Genomic DNA, 13488 nt, shown 5'->3' with positions numbered 1-13488 from the left:
TGGTTCTGTCGTTGGGTGTTGTGTGTTCGATCCTCAGGGATCGACGTCGGATGAGTCAGAATTGGCTCCTTGGGATTGTTCCTACGACGTTAGAAAACTATCTATCTATCTATCTATCTCTCATAATGTTGGGAGGACCAGATTTTTTATTTAAATTATACTAGTCATTTGGATGGATAGAGTTTTTTAAATACATCATTTGTCCTTTTTATAGTTCATCAATATGAGCTATAGTTTGAGAGTTATGACCATCATCACGTCTCCATGAAACCTTTTGCAAGTGACAGGGTCCTAGAAAGATGCCAATTTTTCTCTTTGAGTACACTATTAGAGACAACACAAAAGTACATCACATTTTATTTTTACATCTCATCAATCCAAGCTACAGTTAGAGAGTTATGAGCACTTTTTTAAACCATCATCATGATAACTTTCCATGGTTTTTGAAAGGTCATCTCCATTTATCATACCTCCCCTTAATAGAGGGGAGATGATGAGGTGAAGGTCAAAAGGGGGGGTGAAGTGGATAGTCCAAAAGATAAGCGATGCAAGTTACAATGGAGAAGGGCTAGTAATACATAGAGATTTGGTCTTAAATTAAGGTCTTAAAAACACCCATAGGATCCTTTTGTTAGCCTAAGGGTCTCCTGGACTTTTTCTTTGTTGTATTGAGCCTCACAAAATTAAATCAAGTTCAATTTGAAAAAATACCATCGGACCATTTGGTCAGCAAAAGGTCCTTTGTGCTTTTTTTGTTGCATTATGCCTCAAATTATTAAAAAGGAATTGCTCATAGGACACTTCCATTGGTAAAGATTCACTTGGACTATTTTAAGAACAATTTTTTACTTATTTTTTATTCGAATGCAACAAAAAAATGCTCATAGGGCACTTTCATCCAATCTCTTGGGCTTTTTAAAGACTGAAATTCATTTACTTATTTTGAATTTGAATGCATTCGAAATTCGAATACTTATTTTTTACTAAAGAGCCTAAAAAACTTATGAAGATTTGGTTTATTCACTCTTTGGGCAACAAATGTTATTGAAAGGAGCCAAGGAGATATTTTTTCTTAGCCAAGATGTAGTCAAAAGTAGTATTTTGCATCCTTCTAGTGAAAGGGTCCATGGATATGTGACAAGCCTCAAACTATAGCTCGAATTTGGTGAGATATAAAAAGAAAAAGTGGTAATTTTTGTGATCCATCTAACAATGCAATCAAATATAATATTTCTTCGAGACCACTAGCGAAAGGGTCCATGGAGACATGATGGTGGTGAAAAAATGGTCATAACTTTGAAATCATAGCTCGGAATGATGAGATATAATTTTTGTGCTCCATCTAACCATGTAGTTAAAAATAATATTTTTCATCCTTCTAAGACCCTTTCGCCAGAGAAAGGGTCCATGGAGATGTGATCATGGTGAAAAAATGGTCATAACTCTCAAACTGTAGCTCGGATTGATGAGCTCTTAGAAGAAAAAAAGATGGAATTTTTGTGCTCTATCTAATCATGCAATCAAAAGTAGTTTTTGCATCCTTCTAGGACCCTTTCTTTGGTGAAAGGGTCCATAGAGATGTGATGAATATACAAAATGGGTCATGACTCTCAAATTGTAGCTCAGATTGCTGAGTTGTAAAAAGAAAAAGTGATGTAATTTTTGTGCTCCATCTAAGCATGCAGTTAAAAATAATACTTTCCATCATTTTTTCCATGGAAATGTGATGATGGTGAAAAAATGTCATAACTCTCAAACTGTAGCTCGGATTGACAATCTATAAAAAGAAAAAAAGATGGAAATTTTGTGCTATATCTAACCATGCAATTAAAAGTAAATTTTTGAATAAAGAAAAAATATATATTTTTTGTTCTATCTAGCCATGAAATCAAAATTAAGTCTTTCCATTCTTCTAGTGTCCTTTTGCCAATGAAAGGGTTAGTGGAGATGTGATGAGAATTAAAAATGGTCATAGCTCTCAAACCGTAGCTTGGATTGATGAGATGTGAAAAGATATATTTATAAAAATCTATCCAACCTAATGGTGAAAGTAATGTTATAGGGAACAAATTACCTCCCAACACAAAGAAAGGGCTAGAGAGGGTTACATTCCAAATATGAGTCTATGCGTGGTGCGCTAAGTATATACATAATGAAAAATATAGATAGTATATACATGGTGCATTGCACCCTTTTGTTAGTGTGAAAGGTGTCATGGTGGCATCCATCTAAGAGCACTCATTTCATACAACCATTGGATTCCAAGAGACTCATGCACATTGCAATTATTTCCCTTAATGCTATGCTACCAAGGATTTCATGGTGAAACATATCCTACCATTAGTACATTCCAATAGGCTCATAAAGTGTCCCTGCCGCTACAAGCTTAATGAAGTGTTCAACATCCCTTTCACTAGAAAAAGGGGTGACAAAGGGTTCATCCACCCAACCAATACAACTCATGATGATGAAGCCCAACAAGAGGGATTTCAAGGGTTAATAAACCCCAGTGCTAAGGGTTGCATGGACTCTTTCTGAAACCATGGAAAATTAACACCATGTTTTTATCCCTTGTGACCTAAGGGTATAGTTCCTAAGTCCTTTCTCTCTCTCTCTCTCTCTCTCTCTCTCTCTCTCTCTCTCTCTCTCTCTCTCTCTCTCTCTCTCTCTCTCTCGTGATGCGTTTGAAGCACTATGTCTTGATGTGGCTGAACTCAGAGAAAAGGGTCAAGTCATAGTGATGGGAGACCTTAATGCAAGAATTGGTCACCTACAGTTTTAGCCCATCACAGATTAATGGGCTGCACATGCTAGTCTTGAATGGAATGCAATTATTCCCCAACACCCATAAGATGATGTGTATCTCAACTAGTGGAGGACAGAGTGTGCCAGATTATGCCTTGGTACATATGGACACTATACCTGTTATCAAAAGCTTCAACATAGGGATGAAATATCCGGAATTGGACCATCTCCCAATATTGTTGGATCTTGACATACACATTGAACATAAGGAGAAAAAATCTTCAGCACATGCGGGAGGTTTCAAAGTAGACCCAGACAAACTCCAAGATTATGTAGACACTTTGGATATAAAGCTGAGAACAATGACCAACCCTAGATGAACAACCCTGTAGGAAGCAATACTTGCCTCAGCCACACAAACATTTGAAGCAGTATCTACAAGAAAAAAGAAATAGGTCAAAGGGTTACCACACAAGAAATGATATGACGAGGAATGTAAACAACTATGCAAAGAGCTAAAATACATATTGGATGCAGACAGGCATAAACAATTGGAGAAGACATACAATGCCCTCACAAGGAAAAAGAAAAGAAAATATATTCTAGAAAGAGAGAAATCTGATTTGATTACTTTCATAAAAAATCCAAGAAAGGGTTGGAAACAAGTGAAAGGTAGACGAAAACAAGTAACAGAGGATATATCAAATGCAACCATGCTTGATTATGTTACCAAGTTGTACAATCATGCACATGCCACTAAAATGGGGAAGGAGGATCTATCAATCACATGTACTAGTCCTTTTACCTTTGAAGACATTGAAGCTCCAGACTAAAGAAGATGGCTAATGGCAAAGCCTCAGATCACATGAAGATACAGGTTGAATTTGTGAAATGGATAGGAGACCGAGCAAGAACATGGCTCTCACACATCCTAACACATGCTCCACACCATGGTTTTCCTCAAGAATGGCAAGAAAATTGGGTCCAGCCTTTACACAAGGGTGGAGACAAAAATTTAGTCTCAAATTATAGAACTATAATGGTTAGCTCTACATTGGCCAAGCACTTTAGTACAGTGCTTGAAATGAAAATATGGGCAGAAGAGGCCTAGAAAAGTGCCACTGGACAAGTAGGCTTTTGCAAGGAGCACAGGATAGCTGACCACCTTATTACCTTGAGAGTCCTCATGGATGAGTGCAGATTGAGAGGACGCACTTTATTTTGTTGCTTTGTAGATTTCAAGAAAGCATTTGACACAGTTCCAAGAGGAGGACTATGGAAGAGAATGCAAGCAATAGGAGTCCCATTGGCCTTGAGAGTAGGCATCTCTTGTATCTATGAAAAGGTTTATGCCGACTCAAACAAGCACAGGGTATGTCAGATGTGTTTGAGAGTAATATGGGAGTGAAGCAAGGCTACCCTCTATCACCTACCTTGTTTGGAATATGTATTGATCAATTGGAGGAACTCATCAATGAATTTGCAACAGAGGAAGGGTTGCAAGGACCGCAATTGGGACTATGGATAGTGCTATTGTTGCTTTTTTTTTTTTTTTTGTGCAAAAAGTAGTGCTAGTTATATTACTTGAAAGCGAGAGTACAAGAAGGCCTTAAGGCCAGTGGTTTGTAATCACAAAACGGATTCAGCCCGAGTAGTGAAAAAGCTAAATACAAGCCTCTTAGGGCATAATCATCGGAGAGTGGACAAATAGCCACGGTGGAGGGGCATAATGCCACTGAAGACTCTGAGTGGAGTGCTGGAAGAATAACTCCCGGTGATCCCAGTCGCGAAGGAAACGTCATCTCTTTTCCTTCCCTGCCCGGGACTCTCCCTGGATCTGATCCCACTGACCCTTGAGCGTGTGAATAATCGTGCTCCAGATATCTGCTAGGGTCTGGGTAGTAGAAGTAGTCTGAGCTCCTACAGTCTGCGCGCATCTGGAAGTCCAGATATGCCAGCCTGCGATGCTCCCTATGATCTCCCAAACTGGGTGTCGAGGCATCGCTCCTGCATCTGTCTTTGTCAAATGCCATGGGAAGCTATCCATGTAAGCCCAAGTGGCCTGTGTGATGAAAAAGACGTGATCCTGTCTAGAGAACTCATAGGCCAAGTGATGCCCCGGCTCAGTGCTGCACCAACAAATGGCTCCCCAAGTGATCGGTCCTAGGTCAGGTGTACTATACGTAGATGATGTAGTTCTTTTTGCATACGATCCGAACTCTATGCACAAACTTTTACAAGTGCTGAAGACTTTCTATAGGGAAAGTGGGTTGCAAGTGAATGTCGTAAAAACAAAGATGATGGCAGTCTGTACTAATCAGCTAAAACATCCCCTTAAGATCACCTTTGATGGATAGATTATTGAGTATGTCAGCACCTTCAAATACTTAGGGATTGATATCCTGGTTGATCACAAATGGTGGCAATGTATACACAGAAGGATAAACACTAGCTGGGGGAAGTACTACTAGTTTGAGAATGACTGCAAGCACACTGACACCAGGAACTGGAAAATTCAAAATGTATTGTTCGATGCATATGTAGTACAGATAGTATCATATGGAGTGGAACTATGGGGAGGCAGTATTTCAACCTCTACATAAAATGATATTGAGAAAATGCAAAAGGCTTTCTTACGGCGGCGACACCTTGGTGTCAAACCCACTACTCCATACTCAACACTTATGTTGGAAATGGGAAGGAGGCCAACTGAATTTCATGCACTAATCAGAGTTATGCAATACCTAATAGAGGTGCAGCAAATACAACCTGATAGGTTGCCTCATAAAGCATGGAATGGTAGCACAGAGCTTCAAAAGAACCACAGAAGTAAGATCATCTGTATAGGATGGGCAACTGACATAAGAAAATGGTTCAGCAGATGGAAAGTGGAAGCATATTTGACCATGCCACCTAAAAAGGTCACCATACAAGAGTTTCAACTGTCTTTCTTGAGCACTTTGCAAACTCACTGGCTGACAACTGAAAAGAGGGTAAAGCTACAATCTTACCAAGACAACATAAATCCCACATGTTGGTTTACATACATGTCCATACAGACTCATGCTCAGCCTTATATTAGCACACCTATCCCCCTTCTATATTCCAGAAACATAGCCAGTTTTCGTACCAAATCTCATACATTTGCAATTGAGAAGGGGGCTTGGATGCATCAGCCTAGACATGCTAGAGTTTGTACCCTTTGTGACGTGCAGACAGTTGAGACAAAGGCACATGTGGCTCTACAGTGTCCCCGATATGCACATATCATGGAGGACTACTAGCGGATATTGGAGGACTCCGCTCAGCTGACATCAGTTCTCTATACTGCCTCTCCGACAGCATTGGGATCTTTTGTCACTCATCTTTTTACCTAGCATCAGGAACTCATAGACTTCAGACCCCTCTCCTTGAGGAGACTCTATTTTACATTGTATTGAGATGGGTCCCATGGGTCATTTTTGGCCCCCCGAGGATGTTAATAGACTCTACTTCTACTTCTACTTCTCTCTCTCTCTCATGTGTGCTTCTTTTATCATGAGTTATAGGTACTAAAAAAAAGTATAATGCATGTGTAAAATAGTATCCTTTCACCCAAAGATGTAGGCAATATGCAAAACTATTGTGTGTGCACACACACACACAAATTTGAGTATGTGATTTGAGTTTAGGACTCATCTTGTTCCAGAGACATCCTATGATAATAATGATAGTAAAGGGTGACTCTTACACTTGGGTAAGACTCTAAGACTTCAAGACTCACATTGCACATGGTTGAGTACTTCCTTTAAAGGACATATCTTTCACCCTTTTTCCAAGAAAGAGTAGTTTGGGTGGCTCTTTTTTGAAGCTATCTTGGCAATGCAAGCTCGAAGCTCGAGGTTTTAGGCTCAGAAAAGGGAAGCCCCCAAGATGTACATTGCAATAGATTGAGTATTTCCTACTTGGTGTCTCTCTCCTCATGTTTTTCAACATATGGTTCGAGCCTCCGTGATCTTCATGATCATTGAGTGTTAGACTAGGATTAGCACAATCCCAAACTCTTGTCATGGTATCAGAGCCTAGTGTAGCTCATTCTTTGAGAGTTGAGAGTGAGAGTTTTCTTCAAGGTTGCTGTGAAGGTTGCTGAGTGAAGTTCCCTTAGTCTTCAGCCAAGAAGAAGAGAACAACTTGAATGTTAGCTCATAGAAAGGCTTTGAAGTAGCCCTGACAACTCATGCATGTAGTTGTTCAAGGCCCATTTAGGCCTCAACCGATGAAACAAGGAGAGCAGGATAAGCCAGCTGACCTACCTTCGAAGGTCAAAGAAAACTCGTGAACAGTGCCTCCAACAAATCCATAGTACAAGCTTCCAACTGCACTGCTCCACGAAAATGCCCCGCTCCAAAAGGCGACCTACAAATGGCTGCCAACATTTGACATTGCAGCCAAGCTTCCCACAGCCTGCACTCACAACACTCAATGCCCGTGAGAGCCTAATGTACAAGGGAGGGTTCCTAGGCAAAAATCTCACCATGTAAGCCAACAACGAGTCCAAGGGGCCACCCATTGACTTGATCCAATTCTTGACTCGTTGGGAGCTCAATCTGCTTGACCCAGCCATCTCACAAGTAATGTAGAGATGAGCAATAGCCTTTGGCTATCATTTCGACTCCAACAAATAGATCGACGGCTCACAACAAGCAACACGAACGAATCTCCATTATTGACATCTCTCTGCAAACAAGCTTTCACAACTACCCTCATACTTTTGTAGTCGTATACACACAACACAGTTATAAGCCGACCGTCGCCTTGCCATGCTCAGAGAATTCCTCAGGCTTCACTCTCATCTTTTCTCTCTCTTGCTCCTCCTTTGCCACATGGCAAATAAGACTTAATCCTATTCTTGTTAACTTAACCCACCGTGGTTAGAGTTATGGTTAGTTATGCCACATCATCATGCACAATCAGCAGTGCCACCCAAGCATAGTCCTGCATGCAGCATATGAACCCTTGAACACATCATCAATTGGACCCCTCTTCTTCATAAAACTTTGATAGGTCGTAACTTCCAATCCAGGATGAATTCGCACATGCTCCAAAGAGAAAAAGTGATCAACTTTTCAGGCACTACATGCTTGTCAGTCAATTTCATTGTATGCAATTAAACACTACCATATTTGAAAGTTTCTTCAACTAGTAAGACCTTTGCAATAGCAATATGCACCCTAACTATTGAGAAGCTCATCAGGAAAGGATTTCATACCTATTCTACACAAATGAGGTATCTCTTGATGCATCAAAAGATTTGTAAGACTGTAAAAGAAGACATACCCACTACACAAAATGATGCTTGGAAGGAAAAGGATGAAGCATCACTATCACTCATTGGTTTGCACTTGGGTCCAAACAGAATTCATCATATAGACTCCAAGGATCATGCCAAACATGCATGGGATGAGTTGAACATAGTGTTTGGTGCAAAAGCCAAAAACCAAGAAATTCATCTCAAGATTGAATTCTATGGTTTTCACATGAGCTTCAATGAATCCATGGCACAATTTGTCAACAAAATCAAAATCAGTATGACCCAACTAGAAGGCATAAATGCAAAAGTAAGGGGAAAAGATGCACTTGCAATCCTCCTTAAAAGTATGCCTATAGAGTAGAGTGCACTGACAACCACTTTAAAGAATCTCTTAAGTCCAAAGTTTGAGGAATGTGTATCCTCTATTCTTGAAAAAGAAAGAGAGTTGAAGGCATCAACATCGACATTGACATCTACATCAACATGCAATAGCTATAATGAAGAACAAGCATTGTTCAGTAAAACATCAACAAAGTGCGACCATTGCGAAAGGATGCGTCACTATCAAAGTGACTGCATATTGAAGAACAAACCAAAGTGTCACTATTGCAAGAAGCTGGGACACAAGGAAGAAGATTGCAGATTGAAGAACTAGTAGGTCAACTACGTGGACAAACCATGAGCATAATGACAAGAATAACATGTATTGAGAAGCAAAAGCCTTGCCACCTTTAGCCTACATGTTTGTAATCAAACCTGACCACCTGCAAGTAGCCATGCAAGCACTCAAGAGAGGTATTGACATGTAAAAGCCACACTTGACCACCTTATGTAGCAAGGTATGCACTAAGGGGAGCTGATGGAATGTAAACTCACATCTGACCACCTGCAGTAGTAGCCAAAGGATCATGGGAGGTGTTGAGATATGGTGCCATGAGCACATATTAGAGGCTAAGGTATGGTATATGAAAGAATTAAAGTAGCCACCCTAGGATGTGGACTATATGATGTGGAGATGTGGATCAAGGATATCCACAAGGAGAAATGTGGATGAGAGGATCCCACGTGTGTTGACTATTCTAAAGGCTCTCTCTAGAAGCCTTCTTGTATTGTTGAAGATACACATTCCAATAGATTGAGTGTTTTCTACTTGGTGTCTCTCTCCTCATGTTTTTTAGCATATGGTTCCAGCCTTCGTGATCTTCATACTCATTGAGTGTTAGACTAGAATTAGCAAAATCTCAAACTCTTGTCAGGCCGCAAGGCCTCTTACACATGTTAATATATCTTTCTCTCTCTCTCTCTCTCTCTCTCTCTCTCTCTCTCTCACACACACACACACACACACACACACACACACATTAGAGATGGCTAGCCACCTTCATTCATGAGCACAGGGAGCCCTTACGCAAATCATAGAGACAGGAACTAGATAGATAGACAAACTCATCTCAAAGTATGATTATAGAGGGGGGTGGCCCTATTCTAAGAAAAAACCTCAAAGCGTCCGAGCGAAAGACAGAATTTTCATATTTCTATTTCAAAAACGCATATTAGGGTATGTAACTAAAACCATGTTTCTTAAAGAAACTATATTTTTAATAGTTGACTTTTAAAGAAAGCACATTTGCACTTATGTATATTTAGTCTTAGTGGATTTTCACTTTTTATTGAATTAATCATTAATTCTCATTTATGAAGCCTCTAATGAGAGCCACAAAAAGTGCTAAGGAAACTCTATGGAGAGGAGGTATAACAAGCTATTGTTTGATGGAAGCGAGCTATTTAATTATTTGGTTTTGCCTTGATTTTTCATGTTTTCAAAATTGTTCTTACTTAATAGAATAGACAATCTATAAAATTACTTCTACCAAACACTCCTAAACACTCTAGAAATAGTCGAAAAATTGCATTCTACTAACACTCCTAAACTCTCTAGAATGAAAATGAAGAGATATAACTAATTTCCAAGGTATTTTTGTTGATGTATAATGATAAATGCATGCACATGTATATGGGATATAGAGAGAGTGAAGAATCTACATGAGGTGGCATCTTTAAAGCTTATATGAAAATGGACTTAGGTGGCTTCTCTTGCACATGAAGAGAGATAAGTGTATTGAAGGTGTAATGGATCTAGTTCACTCAAATATTTGGGGACCAACAAATCATGCAGCATCCAGGGGAGCAAGATATTATATCGCTTTTATAGATGGTTAGAGTCAGATGACATGGGTCTATTTCTTTAAAGCCAAAAGTGATGCCTTTCAAGTGTTTTGTCAATTTAAAAGAATGATAGAGAAGGAGCTTGGGTGTTATATCAAGTGATTTCATACAAAAAATGGTGGAGAATATTATGTCCTATGAATTTGATGAGTTTTTATATGATCAAGGCATTAAGAGATGGGTCACTTGTAGATACGCTCCTCAATAAAACTCCATTGCGGAAAGAAAGAATTGAGTGATTGGTGACATGGCTAGAGCCATGATGGATAACCATTGAGTTTTTTGGGTGAAGCGGTGCATACTCCATGTATATCATGACTAGAACACCCATGGATGCCATACATGGGCTAACACCCCTTGAAAAGCTTTATGGGTACAAGCCAACCTTGGCTTATTTGAAGGTGTTTAGCTACATGTGTTATGTGCATGTGCCAAGTAAGATAAGGAAGAAGTTGGAGCCAAGGGCTATAAAATGTGTGTTTTGGGATACCTACCTGAGAGAAAGGGATATAAATGCTATGATCTCATCACTAGACAAGTATATGAAAGCCAGGATGTGAAGTTTAGTGAGCTTGAATCATGATATTAGCCCAAACCAATTGTTGTAGAGAATGAGCACATGCCAATTGTTGAAAAGATAAAATTACAGCAAGTGGGAACCTCAAGTAAAGTGATGTCCAGACCATCACAACATGAGAAAAGTGTTGATAGTGTGAGCCTAAGTAGAAAAATTCTAATTTGTGATTCGAAAAAATCAAGAAAATCACTCGAATGATTCGAATGGAAGCAAAAATCAGTTTAAAAAACGCTGACCTGTCATGTTTTTTATATAAATCACCACATCATCCCCACATATTCGTACGATTAACTTTTATTCATACGAATATACTTGTATTAGGATGAATACGTTCCTACATTTTTGCATATAACCTCAATGTTTGCCTATGTCTCTTATCTCATGCTTGGTTCCCCAGCCGAGCATAAGAGATCAAAAAAGGAAAAGAAGAAGAAAGGTCCTCAAGGTTGTGAAAGCAATCTAGAAGGTCCGAAATAAGATGGATTTTTGTTAGGGAGCTTTAGGATCTCATTTTGAGTTCCTGAGATCTCTTGTGAGGATTTTGGTTTTGGTCTTTGTTCTTTTGTTTGTGGGAGTTCTAGGTTCTCTTTATTGAGTTCCTTCGATCTCTTGTGATAAAAATATTTTAGATATTTATGTGTTAGAAATTTGTTTGTGGGAGTTCTAGGATCTCCTTGTTGAGTTCCTTAGATCTCTTGTGAGATAAATTTATTTGTGAGAGTTTGAGGATATCCTCGTTGAGTTCCTTAGATCTCTTGTGAGAAATATGCTTATTTTTGTGTCTAATAAATTTGTTTGTGGAAGTTCTAAGATCTCCCTGTCGAGTTTCTTAGATCTCATGCGAATATTTGTTTGTGGGAGTTCTAATATGTCCTTGTTGAGTTTCTTAGATCTCTGTGAATAGATTTTTGTATGTGGGAGTTCTAGGATCTCCTTGGTGAGTTCCTTAGATCTCTTGTGATAAATGGGCTTGTTTTTGTGTCTATGAAATTTGTTTGTGGGAGTTCTAGGATCTCCTTGCTGAGTTTCTTAGATCTCTTGTGATTTTTATATGTGGGAGTTCTAGGATCTCTTTATTGAGTTTCTTATATCTCTTGTGAGAAATGGGCTTGTCTTCGTGTCTATGAAATTATGAAATTTGTTTGTGGAAGTTCTAACTTCTAAGATCTCCTTGTTGAGTTCCTTATATCTCCTTTGAGAAATGGGCTTTTTTTCGTGTCTATGAAATTATAAAATTTATTTGTGGGAGTTCTAACTTCTAAGATCTCCTTGTTGAGTTTTTTAGATCTCTTGTGAGAATTTTTGTATGTGGGAGTTCTAGGATCTCCTCGTTGAGTTCCCTAGATCTCATGTGAGAAATATGATTTTATTTTGTGTTTGTATTCTCACACTTTCTTTAAATGAATATGTAAGATTCTTTCAATAGAATGTGAAAGAATACAAAGAGTTTTAAAGTGTACGAATTGAAAGTTTGAAAAGTTATTAGAAGAGTACTCTCATTCTTACACTTTCTTTTGAATGAATATTTAATATTCTTTCAATAGAATGTGAATTATTTTAAAAGAGCGTGATTGAATGACAATTAATATATTGCATGCTTGAACGCGTTTTTCAAAGGATATATGTTGTTTTTTATAAAATGTGTATTGCAATATGTTTCTATTGTATACTCAAATTAGTTTGTTTGCATTTTGTTTTTGGCAACTTCAAAAGCATGGTGCGCAGCAAGATTTGGTCATACGTGACAGAGATTAAAAAAGTACATGCCTCGATTTCTTTCTTGTAGTGTATATATTGTGGACACAAGTTCATAGGTGGTTCTACTTACATCAAGCAACATTTTCTCGGAATAGGCAGAGACATTGAAGCTTGCACATGCACTTTGTCTGATGTTCTTCTGTTATGCAAATCGTATTTAAAGAAAGTGAAGAAAGTGGTTAATCCGACCCTAATAAGAAATTGTGCAAATCAACAAGATGTGAGCACTGAGGTTGATAAGACAGCTAAAGGAGAAGCACTAATAAATGCGAGGAGTGTATCCATACATGAAGGTGATGTAGATATGCTAGCAAGCGGGTCGCAGGTGAGTTTTGATGCAACTAATGTCTATTAGGTAAAGAAGAGAAAAAAGGGAGAACAATCTTCTATGGAGGATGGATTTCTTCAACAACAAGTGCATGAAGAGCACTTAAGATGGATAAAAGCATTGGTTAAAAATGGTATACCATTCAATGTCATGAGAGATGACACATTTCATAATGCCTTGAAATCATGTGCTAGACTAGGATTTATTTTGCCAGATTATAATAAAATGCATACAGATCATCTTGATAGAGTCAAACAAACTATGGTGGATTGCTTGAAAAAAAAGATATTGGACTTTATTTCTACATATAGGTGCACTCTTGCATTTGATGGATGGACTAGCAAGTAGGCCAGACCCTTGATAAATGTAAAGTGCATTACTCCCAAGGGAACTATGTTTTTGGAGAGTATTGATACATCTCTAAAAGAAAAAACTTCGGCATATATTGTAAAAATATACGAAAGAGCAATTCGCAAAGTTGGTGGAAGTGAGAGTAACAGATAATGTATCGAATTACAAGACCGCAGGTGAGATGGTCATGGCAAAGTATCCCACTCTGACAAG

Source organism: Dipteris shenzhenensis, chromosome 13 (genome assembly GCF_047967505.1).
Source record: "Dipteris shenzhenensis isolate YYH24624 ecotype China chromosome 13, Dip_SZ_1.0, whole genome shotgun sequence".
Taxonomy (NCBI): domain Eukaryota; kingdom Viridiplantae; phylum Streptophyta; class Polypodiopsida; order Gleicheniales; family Dipteridaceae; genus Dipteris; species Dipteris shenzhenensis.
Note: the sequence above shows the minus strand (reverse complement) of the source record.